Source organism: Bombyx mori, chromosome 9 (genome assembly GCF_030269925.1).
Source record: "Bombyx mori chromosome 9, ASM3026992v2".
Taxonomy (NCBI): domain Eukaryota; kingdom Metazoa; phylum Arthropoda; class Insecta; order Lepidoptera; family Bombycidae; genus Bombyx; species Bombyx mori.
This window is the reverse complement of record NC_085115.1, coordinates 8,199,623-8,211,918: the sequence shown is the minus strand read 5'-3', so window position 1 is coordinate 8,211,918 and position 12,296 is coordinate 8,199,623. Positions and strand designations below refer to the sequence as shown.

Below are 12,296 nucleotides of genomic sequence, written 5' to 3'. Positions count from 1 at the left end.
TTATTTCAACATAGATAACAAATATTAAACATTGCTAATTTCATATTTTTTTAATGCCTTTGTAGGCAGACGAGCCACCTGATGATAAGTGGTCACCGTCGCTCATGGACGTCAGCAATGCCAGGGGCAGAGCCAAGCCGCTGCCTACCATAAAGTACTCTACGCAAGCCTCGTTTGAAGAAGGACATGTCATAGCGCTCGGAAAACACCGTGGAGGGGAGTTCATTCCAAAGCCGGATGGTACGTGGCAAAAAAGATCTTTGGAAACGCACTGTTAACCCTTTTTTAACAACTTTTTTGAAGTAGGTAACTCTTCTTTAAACGCGCACTGAGAGCAACCCATCACTTTTTTCTGATGAAAATAACGCTCAATCAAATCAAGTCTGCTTAGACTGTTTCTACATAATTTAAGAACATTAATACCTAGAAATTCGTAATTATATGTGTTATATACACGTACACGATTTTTTTTTGTAAATTCTGTTGAGAATATTTAAAATCTCACAATTCCAAAATGATTATGATTTTTTTGCCCTCCGCAATCATTTATAGCCTAAGGGGTTATTCAAGCAACAGACTGGTAGATGAACTTACGGGGATGAACTTACTTCAACCTGAGAATTTACTAACACTAGCCGTACCAAGAGCAGTGCTTCGCTGAATCTACCACCGAATCGAAATCGCGACCCTCTGAGAAGATCCGGCAAGAAACTCACTGGGTTCGACGAGAACGGTGGCTGGTGCTTGAAGAGCTTAAAAGCACGAGAATGGATACGGAGGATCCGTAAATACATGTTTTTGGTGACAGCGGCTTTGCATTGCCCCGTCGTCTGAGTGGGTGGCGACATTTACACTGCTGTGGTCGTTCATGTTCCATCTATTCTCATCAGTTTGTAACAACGACATTAGATGTAACTCAATTTAATAGGTGAAAAGCGGAATTTTTACATGATTTTTTAGTTTCTAGTTCAACTTAAAACTAAATAATCATAAAATCTCTAATTTGGATTGTGTATTTAAGGATTTATGAATAGCTTTATTCCGTAACTAATTATTCTGTTGTTGTTTGTTGTTTATCATTTTTAAGTAAGTCATTGTAATGGTATTAAATATGGATGTTGGATGGATATGTAGATATGTTAAGTATAACGTCTGCGGGATATCGGTATTTATAAGTTGGATCGTGATTTAGGCTCTTATACAGAATACAGACTAAGAAACATATTTGGGTTAGAATTAAGAAATACACTGGAGATATTAAGAATACGTTACTTGTTTACGATCAAGAAAACTATAAAATACTTGAAACGTCTGAAATAATAAAATGAATATAATAAACGCGAGATTAAATCGTAAAAGTACTCATAATCATCCAATACTGTGTCTTCTAAAATACATAGAATGTTTTAAAGGACAAAAAGGTCGAATCTGTCATGAATAAATAACTTTAATCTACTGTCCCGAAACTGCTTACACTAGCAGGAGTAACCCAATTTAAACAGAAGAATCTATGAATAATGTTAATAAATAAACATTCGTACGCTAACTACTGAAATTGTGGTAGGCAAATTTAATTTAACCCGACCCGTGACCTCGTTGTACAGGCAAATAACAATCAACGAGTCATCTATTTGAATTATTGTGATTGAACAATCTGGAGTTTGCATATATGTATTTATAGAATTGAAAATATTATGTGCTGATACAATACTGTAAAAGCACCTATACAAGTACCATTTAAATTTAAATGTTTCACATTCAATGTCCCCGATCTATAAAAATCTTTTGTGTTATGGATATTGGAAATACAATTCGCGTACATCTAGATATGAAATATATTTCATAAAGATACTGGCTGCCGCTCACAATGAATAGGTACCGTCGCATTGTAGTCAGAATCACTAACTACCAGATCGAAAAGGTGATCCTTGCTTGAGGCATCGTAAGCTCTCTGAAATATTATATCTTTATGTTTTATAAAAAATAAATAAACTTTTTAACTGAAACGTTTTGTTACCAGGCCATAAAAACTTTTGTTTGTGATACAGAAGATAAAGGAAATGGATTTTTTTCTAGTTATTTGGTAGTTTCTTTGGATATAATCTCAAGGGCTGTTGTCCCAAATTAATATTCATACTCATATTTTTTTAGTTGCTTGTTTTATTTACTTACTTGTCCCGGAGCTTATGATTTTATTCACATATAACATTTTCCAAAATTATTTATTACTTTCAGTTAATACTCTTACACGTTATCATTAAAAAGTGTAACTATTCCATAGCCACACCATGCTTAAATTCGTGTATAAGGTGCATGTTAATGTAAAAGACAAAACACAGGACAAACTATTCTTACTGTATGCCACTTTTACATATAAATTAGGCCTCCGTTAACTAAGAAGCTAAGTAACCTTTGAGGAATTCGATTTTACGACAAGTCTACGAAAATAGATTCAATATTTTCTTCTAACTAGCTTCATATATCCCCCAAATATATTTTTTTTTACATTAACTTTATATTTTTTGTCAGTAATTTTAGAATAGTTCACTGATTTTAATTTAAGTATTTGAATAATTGTTAAACATTTTGTTATTTAGCTTCTTATCCAGTATGGATATAAGTTTTGTTATTTTGACATTCAAGGATAAAACAATCAGCTTTTTAATACTTGTAAATATTTCATTTCCGTGTAATTAAACTGTTGAATATTTCGGACGGCATGTATTAGATCATCGCGGTCAACAAAACTAATAACATGTAATGTCACAAGATTATTGGTGGTTTGAGCACTTCAAAGAGTGGCTTCGTGCGACCTTGATGTTAGATTAATTTTTGTTATCTTATCAAAACTGACAAATGTAAATCAAACATTAGTAAAATTAGCATCCATATTTAATACCATTACAATGACTTACTTAAAAATGATAAACAACAAACAACAACAGAATAATTAGTTACGGAATAAAGCTATTCATAAATTCTTAAATACGCAATCCAAATTAGAGATTTTAGATTATTTAAATAGTTTTAAGTTAAACTAAAAAATCAAATAAAAATTCCGCTTTTCACCTAATAAATTCAATTACGTCTAATATCGTTGTTACAAACTGATGAGGATAGATGGAATATGAAAGAGCACAGCAGTGTAAATGTCGCCACCCACTCAGAGACTGAGAGAAAAGTTTATGTCTAAATTGTACAGTAATTGGCAATTAGTTGAAGAATTAGTAATTAGCAAATATAATTTTACGGATATTTTTTTATCGTACGAATTTCTTCCTTTTTAACGGAAGTAATGCTCTATGGAGGGACTTCAATTCTTCCTGCGCTTCGCACTGTATGCTCCACAGTAGTGCTCTGAGGAGTTGTTTGAGTTAATCGCTCCATTTCCTTTTTAGCATCACACCTCCCGCCACCGGAGTAGATCAATATTTTCCACTACGAGTATTTAGTATCTACTATTTAGAACCGCTGTTTTCATCCACTGTGCTTTTCCAGAGACCTTTTTTGCCACATACCATCCGGCTATGGAATGAGCTCCCCTCCACGAAAACGTCAGCGTTTATAAGCGACGGTAACCACTCACAATCAGGTGGCCAAGTAAGTACTGCTAAGTACGTGATTTAATAGAGATATTGATTCTACGCTACGAGATTTGAACACCGGCATCGAACGATTTGAGTACACAAGGCGTTTCATCCTTTATATCACGACAGTTTGTTAGTTATTCTTTTTTTTATTGCTTAGATGGGTGGACGAACTCACAGCCCATCTGGTGCTAAGTGGTTACCGGAGCCCATAGACATCTACAACGTAGGTTAACAAATAGGCAGAGTGGTGGTACCTACCTGTGCAGGCTCACAAGAGGTCCTACCACCAGTTTATTAATTTAGTTTTTTTTTATTGCTTAGATGGGTAAACGAGCTCACAGCCCACCTGGTGTTAAGTGGTTACTGGGGCCCATAGACATCTACAACGTAAACGCGCCACCCACCTCGAGATATAAGTTCTAAGGTCTCAGTATAGTTACAACGGCTATCCCACCCTTCGAACCGAAACGCATTACTGCTTTACGTCTGAAATAGGCGGGGTGGTGGTACTTACCCGTGCGGACTCCCAAGAGGTCCTACCACCAGTGATTACGCAAATTATAATTTTGCGGGTTTGATTTTTATTACACGATGTTATTCATTACATTCGTATCTATTTGTCTAAATATAATGACGATTTTCATATTAGAGCTCAATTTACTTATTGGGTTTCAAGAGAGTCAAATGAAAATTTACTACTCTGAGACAAGTGGAAAGCTCAATTTTGTTCTGACGTAAAATTTTCAAAAACTAGATACTCTCCACCATGTTTTTTTTTGTCAGGAAATTGGCTAAGAAAAGAGATGAAACAAGGCGTACGATAGATCGATATAATTAAAGCAAGCCGCTTGCCAACTTGGCCAGGCCGCCCGTGACCGAGTTATCTCCATACATAAAATGTCATTACAACTAACGATGGCTTCTTTTCGCTCGCTACTGCGTAGTTTCATTACTTCACTAACAAAACAGATTTGCCTTATTCGAGATGTTAAAATTGAAGACAAGCTATTACGAAGATATGTAGATTATCAAAAATACGTTATAGAAAAGAAAAAGAAAGGTTTTATTGATAGTTATTAAGGAATTATCAACCTTCCGTAGTACCACTTGATTTGGCTGCCGAGAGAGGATTTTTTATTTATTTATTGCTTAGATAGGTGGACGAGCTCACAGTCCACCTGGTGTTAAGTGGTTACTGGAGCCCATAGGCATCTACAACGTAAATGGGCCTTGAGATATAAGTTCTAAGGTCTCAGTATAGTTACAACGGTTGTCCTACCCTGCAAACCGAAACGCATTACTACTTCACGGCAGAAATAGGCAGGGCGGTGGTACCTATCCGTGCGGACTCACAAGAGATCCTAACACCAGTAAATCGTAGTATCAGATTTTTTAAAGTTACATTACATAATATAGTCTAATGATCGAAGTATTGCGGTAGCGATACTAACCGTGCTCCTAAAATCATAGGCAGATTTCAAGCCGCGCTGGTACCTATGATATGCCTATATAATTATTACAGTTCACACCTGATCACCTATTGGTAAGGCAGGCTATCAGCTCTCGCAGCTTTTGCCGACCTTTTCGTATTTCCTAACGTGGATGGAGAGACAACTTATAAGTAATGAGAATCTCTGCGTTATTGGAAATACGGCCTTTGAAACCAGAATACGGTATCGCATTTTGTGTGCGGTTAACCACTTCCTCCGATCTACGCCAATAGAAACTAATAATCTCATGTCGAAACTATTAAATACATTATTGGTGTAAATTAATTGGTGTGAGGCTTAATGAATTTGTGGCGTTTAAGAACGCACCTTTATTAAATATGATGCGTAAGCCGGAACGCACGAGAGGTGGGAAAAAGAATATAATCTGTGACACGGGACCTTTTTTACCGCCAAATATTTAAAACGTAAAAATAATTTAAAATGTGTTAAATAACTAATATAATATAATTACTTAGAATTGTTTATGCCGCTACAACAATAAAATTTATATTGTTCCAACTGTGGTGTTAATTACATAAAACACGACTTTACGGCGAAATAAAGAAGGGACTCTATAATGGACTCCCTCAAATTTAAACAACGCCCTATGTCAAAGTTGGATGTAATTTAATAAGCAATGTTTAACAAAGGCATGTTCGGATCGATACAAATGGCATTACCGCAAGTACAACTGAATTGTTCACAGTACTAGTCGGTTGCGTGGTGGCGCAAATCAAACTATTCGTGGAGGTTAATTATATTATAATATATTTATATTTAACTTTGTCGCACAATTGTTTTTGGAATGATAAGAGATTGTCTAAAGCCCATAATACCACTTAACCTGTTCAAATAGTACGTCGTATCATTAGCATGTTAATTGTAATTAATTTGATTTAATTTCGAATAATAATAATCCACGACACTGTTAATACAGTTATTATTTTGTACTTATTTTAGTTAAAATAGTTATTAACAGTGTCAGAATAGTTACTAAGAAGGTTGGACCATGATGAATCTGATCAGGTGGACCGTTGGACCTCAAGGGACGCCTATGTCTAGCGGTGGAAATTTTCATTTTTTATTAGATCACGGGCCAATTGGTGTTCAGTGGTCATCGGAGCTCATAGACAATGTAAATGCTTTTTTATGATTGAAAGGTTACTGGTGGCCCGGAAGCCTTTCCAGCTTCACCAGAACAGGTGGGCGAGCAAAGGCTCAGCCAGAAGGGGTGGGATTTGCTAACAACTGCCCGAGCGACTTCGAAGGAGACCTAACAACTCAAGAGCAATTTCTTCGTGAATGAATCTACTACCGGATCGGAATCGCGACCCACTGAGAAGATCCGGCGAGAAACTCAGCGGGCTGATGCATGGGTTAGGTTGCACGTCTACCTCATTGTTGAGTTCGACGAGTACGGCTACCGGGGTTCCTCAGCCTGCTCCTAGTGTTAGAGCTGAAAGTATCTAATGCAAGAGTTATTGGACCTGATGGATCCGTAAGGACGTGTCTAGGGCGACGACGGTGACTTGCTCCTGCGTGATCAGGATTCGGGGAGTAGTCAGCGGCGGCAACAATAAGGCGATTATCATGATGCATAGCCTTATCATGACGTATAACCTTATCGAAGTATGTAAATGCTGCCACTCACCTTGAGACAAGTTTTAAGTCTCAGTTTTTACACTACAACGATTGCACCACCCTTCATACCGAAACACCTTACTGCTTCATGGCAGAAATGGGTAGAGTGGTAGTCACACGATACCCACCCTACCACCCGTTAAAAAGTATTTGAGCTAATGAAGATGATATGGATCTTTTACTATAAGCCATTAGCTCGAGGATTGTATATTCGTGTCTTCTGAATCAGCCAAACTAATTTGTATAAGATTCTCCTCAAGTGATTTTAAATAAATATCTAAACTTTTAACATACATGAAACAGATTAACAAACAGCATTGTTTTGAAATTATATTCTATATTGAGTACAAATTTGAATAATTTGTAGTTTTAGTTTTGAGTATTATAATAAAAATCTTACTAGATTTTCATTTGTGTCTATTTAATATATGATATTTGATAAAAGCAATGTAGTTAACTATTATTTGTATGTATGCACCATCTGACTAAATGATGATTTTTCACACGAATATAAAAGAGTAGATCTCGATGACTAATGAATGTTAGTAATAAATTTATTCTTAGCTTCAAGTCGTTTTTTCTATTTTAATATGATGACTGTTGCTAAATATATAGTACTTGCATTTTGTTTTTATTCTACGTCTCCTGCAATAAGTTTCCATAACTTTAATTAACATCCTTGTGTTTGGTCAATTCAAAATTGAAATGTACTCAGATGAATTGAAAATATGATCAGTATAAATCAGATCAGTATACACAGTATATAAACAGAAATAAATATTTTAAAAAATAATCCTTCTCAATTTCAAGCATCGAAATTGAGAAGGATTATTTTTATTTATTGCCCGAGCAGGCAGACGAGCATACGGCCCACCTAATGGTAAGCGGTTACCGTCGCTCATGGACGTCAGCAATGCCAGGGGCCGCTGCCTCGACTAAAGTCAAGCCTTTGCGGCAGATTACAAGTCTTTCACCGTGAACGAATATCATCGTATAAGAAAAAGGGAGCCTACAAAATGCTACTTACCATCTGATTCTTACGATCTTTGATCTTTACGATGTTTCCCGAGAGCCATGAAGCCATAGGCAACGTTCAACATGCTACGGTTTTCATTATGGACTTAAAGCCCGATCACCTCTCCAGAACTATGCTTCGAAACTCTGTTGTATCCAGTATATCATGCATCACTCGCTCTAAAATTCACAAAGCAAGTTCGTAAGATCAATATCCTGTTTACCATTGATACGCAATATAAAAATTTGCCGTCTAATCTCTGAACTTAATACCATGTGAACCACAGAATAGATAAATAATCTATAATATATAAATAATAATAGATAAATAATCTATTCCGTGATGTGAACGAACAGCAGCGCGCATCATATCACGGGTGCAAACGTATTATATATATACTATCTGATTCATACCTACTATCAAATGTTGCCCCTAATAAAACAGAAGCTTTGTTCTGTGAACCGTTAATAATATTCAGCGAACTATAAACCGGACAGACAAAAGGTAAACTAGTGCAGAGATTTATTGCTATCAGCCGTGAGAATAGTTCAACTGAAATGAAAAATTGTCAACATCAACTGCATCACTATTAAAGTTTTTGAAACATTCATTTCATATTATTCATAGTAAAATAAATAAAAGAAAAAGTAATCAAAAGAACCGCTCGTCTTTTGTAACTTTAAATTGTAAGTGAATTTTTTGATGTCAGGAGCTTGTTTATCCCGTCCTGACCAGACCAGATGGAAAAGCATATTTATCATTTAATTTTAATTAGTTTAATTCAATATTCAATAAATACTCAGACAGGTCACTGAGACCGCCTAATGGGACTAATGCAAGGTAAAGAAACACATGTATAAATTATTTAACTATACAGAACCATTCTACATTTTCGCCTACCAGCTGTTGAGTTTCAAAACACACTTCTCGGCCATTTTCTCGGAATCGTTACGTTTTTGTTTATTTACATTTGAAAACATTAAAAGGCTTTACGATACAAATACAGCTGATTACTCATAGGCTCCTAATTACGTGTCCGATTGTTTACCTACTCTAGACGAATTAGTTTTTATTTCTCTCAGACAAAGCTATCAATTTAGTTGAATAGTCACGTACAATAATAATGCTTGCTTTGGGATACGTAATTCCGTTCCTTCATTTTCTTTGTAAATAATGTATGAAGCTGTGAAAATATTTTTTCTTCTGCTTCAAAACGAATGTAACATATTTGTATGTGCTTAACCCGAGTAGTAAACCGTACGATAATATTTTAAACGAATTCATAAGAGTCGAGAAATGTAGGTCGAAATAAAACCAATTAGCAGCTACGTGCAACATGTTGAAAGTCATTCTGTCTAATTGACTCATTTAAAAAATACGTGTTCTCCCGAGAGGGAGGAAATTTGTATCCAACATTCATATGTAGGAGCAAAACTCATCAGTCCACAGCAGAGCGTTCAAAGCGTTACCGGATAAATTATTCAGACCGTCTGTTTGTTCATGCACTCCCGGGAACTACCTCTGCCGCGTTTTCGCTTTAACAATATGCGTTTTTTTATTCAACTTTAACTGGAAAGCCAGAAAATTAAGACTTACTCTGTTATTCGTATTTTTGTGTTTTGGAAGTCGACATGAAATACGATTATGAGTTCAGCGCTGGAGATGACTACACAGGCTGCACCTTACAGAGAATGATTCCAAATTCCATTTATACAATCCAACAAATATAATATACATACATACTAATATGCATTTATGATTACATTTTAAAAATTAGTACTAATGTAATTTTAGCCTAGTCTCTTGTTTCAATTGAATCAAAATTACAGAATCGACACAATAATTATATAGTTATAATGTTCTCAAAAGAAATTAGGAATTATGAAAATTTATAATGTGAACATAAATAAGTTTGTATTTTCCGTGACTTACCAATATATGTAATAATAAGTATAGACAAAGATGTGCAAAAACATGGAATGACTCATGAAAATATATATCACCAGGTTCAACCTAGTTTCTCTCTCGACAACACAGAGATTTTTACGAAGACTGACGGCCTTACATCTTAACTGAAATGTTTTAAGGCGCTCAATAATTGTCTGAAAGAGATTTCTTTTAGCGATTAGTTGACCCTTCGTACATAAGTTGTCATCTGAATGATTTGTTAATAGTTGATGATGTTTGTCACTGCCGCGCCTTTGTAGTGCATCCACAATGGTTGCGGTATCTCACACCGATGACTTATTTGCAATAACGTGGAAGAGAAGTGCATCGTTATTGCGTCGAGTCAGAGACAGTGGCAACGGTCTTCTGAAAATCATATCGAGCAAGACCGAGGGACTGCTGATTAATAGCCTTTGCAGCAGGCAATTGGAAGGAAAAAAAACAAACGTAATAATGTAAAATGTATGTAATGATAGTTATGTGTTACATTTTTTAAGTTACTAACATAGATTATATGTAATTCCTACTAACAAAATGTTATGGTTTTAAAACAAAAACTGAAATAAATTATAAATAAAATAAATAATAGTAATATTTATATCTTAATGTGCACAAATAATGCTCTGACCTACTGTTTCAAAGAAAAGTGAAAATCTCCCTCAGTTTCTCTTATTAAAAAAAAATAAGAATAATATATAGTGATAAAAAATTGACGAAGAGAGTCTAGGATTGGGCTCAGTTGTGTAGATTGGGAGAGTCCTGTATCCAATAGACGACTAAGACTGACGATGATGATGATTAATGAAGGCCTTCTTACCAATAAGCAATTTCGTTTCGAGAATTGTAATAACTATTAATTTATTATTAATACTAATAATTACTATTAAAATTTTTAGTCAAGAATTCAAGAACATAAAAAACATTGATTCATAACCGACCGTAGAAGACCAAGAAAACTGTAGTGTTCGGAATGCTGAATCAAAGTTCAGTTAAATTAAATTAATAGTTGATTTTTACAATAATTAATAAATTTATTTATTAAATGTTAATTATTTCATAAATTTAATTAATAGCTTGTTCACCTCTAAGAATAAATATTCTGTATTCGAATTTCACTGTAAGAGAAAGAAGATACCTATTTTCATTCAGAAAATTATAATATTCGTTAAGCTTAGTTTAGTAGTTATATTGCATAAGGTAAATATTCAAGTTACACTTAAAAATCTACTACAAGAGCTTGATTTTATTTAGTGGTAATCTTACCCACAAATGTAAAACTTATACTGCTTTCCGAGACTCTTTGCACTTATTTTAATTATTTAAAGCAAAGTCCGTGCCTAGTTTCGAAATCGACCGCTTTCGCTATGACCTTATAGAGCCACGTCCCACGATCGATTAAAGGTGTAACCCAACCTTTTGAATTTAGTTCAAGGTTAAATTATTCTTAAACGATCAAAAACTTAAATAGTTTTTTAACAGAACCAAAGTAGTAGTGTTAGATTAAAAAGCGAAAACGGTAAAAAGAGTAACGATAGTATGATTAAAGATTTATATATTATAATGAGAGCAGAACATGTGTGAACATAATATAGAATCATGTCGTTGTGATAAAACAATTTCGAAAATTTTGAGGTTATAGAGAAAATAATACAAAACGAAGATAAGTAAAATAATATGGAAGGTATTTCATTCTAACAGTGCGAATTTATATAATTCCCTGCTTCACGTGCTCATCAAGTTCGGTGGTTGGGTTCGAACCTAATTGGGTAGATACAGACTCAATACACAGTATATCTCACCACAATAATACACCTTCAGTACGTACAAAATAACGTAACATTTATAGTGTAACCTAAAATATTGGGTTCAGCCTTTAACGAATCACGTTCTTTTCGATGCGGGAATTTTTTCGCAGCTTTTCGTATTTTCTGTGTTCTTGGAAAGTTTTTAAATGAACGTATGATTGGTTTAGATAATGAACTTTATTTAAAATAAAAGATAAAATTAAATTTATATATTAATTTTTGAACTAAAAACTGAAAAAAATCTAATAAATATCAATAGGTAAAAGTCAATCAGTTTATTGGTAGGATTGTGACTTTTCCAGAAAATACAAGTCCCATAAAAGTATATTACTATTTTTTTTTTCCTTTGTAGGCAGACGAGCATACGACCCACCTGATGGTAAGTGGTTACCGTCGCTCGATTCAGTAGAAATAAACTAAGAAGTTTCAAATCAATATCGTACGTATATTGGTGTTGAATACCATAACAAGAAATGAGATAAATTGATATTTATAATTATACCAATTACTACATATACTTAACGATTGTTATTCATAACTGTTTGCGGTATTGGAATCACCACCTTATTTCTCGGCTTAATATCTTCCCACAAATCCTTATCTTGACTTATCGATCCAAGGCGGCGCCTAAGGACGATCAGAATGTAGTACAATTCAAAGAAAGATATAGATACATACATGCTGTGTATTCGCTATGCAGAAGTCATTAAAACAAGACACAGGTTGAAAAATAAAATGAAACAAAAATGTGAACGGAACCTTTCTTTTACAAAATTAAATATAGCATTCATTTCTTTCAAAAAGTCGC

At 34.5% G+C, this 12,296-nt stretch overlaps 1 protein-coding gene across 3 annotated transcripts in view; it reads left to right on the top strand.

Annotated features, from left to right (window-relative positions):
* The window catches only part of LOC101737337 (glutamate-gated chloride channel), a 59,830-nt gene that overhangs the window by 8,885 nt on the left and 38,649 nt on the right, over window positions 1–12,296 (top strand). The gene's annotated exons all lie outside the window — the stretch shown is intronic.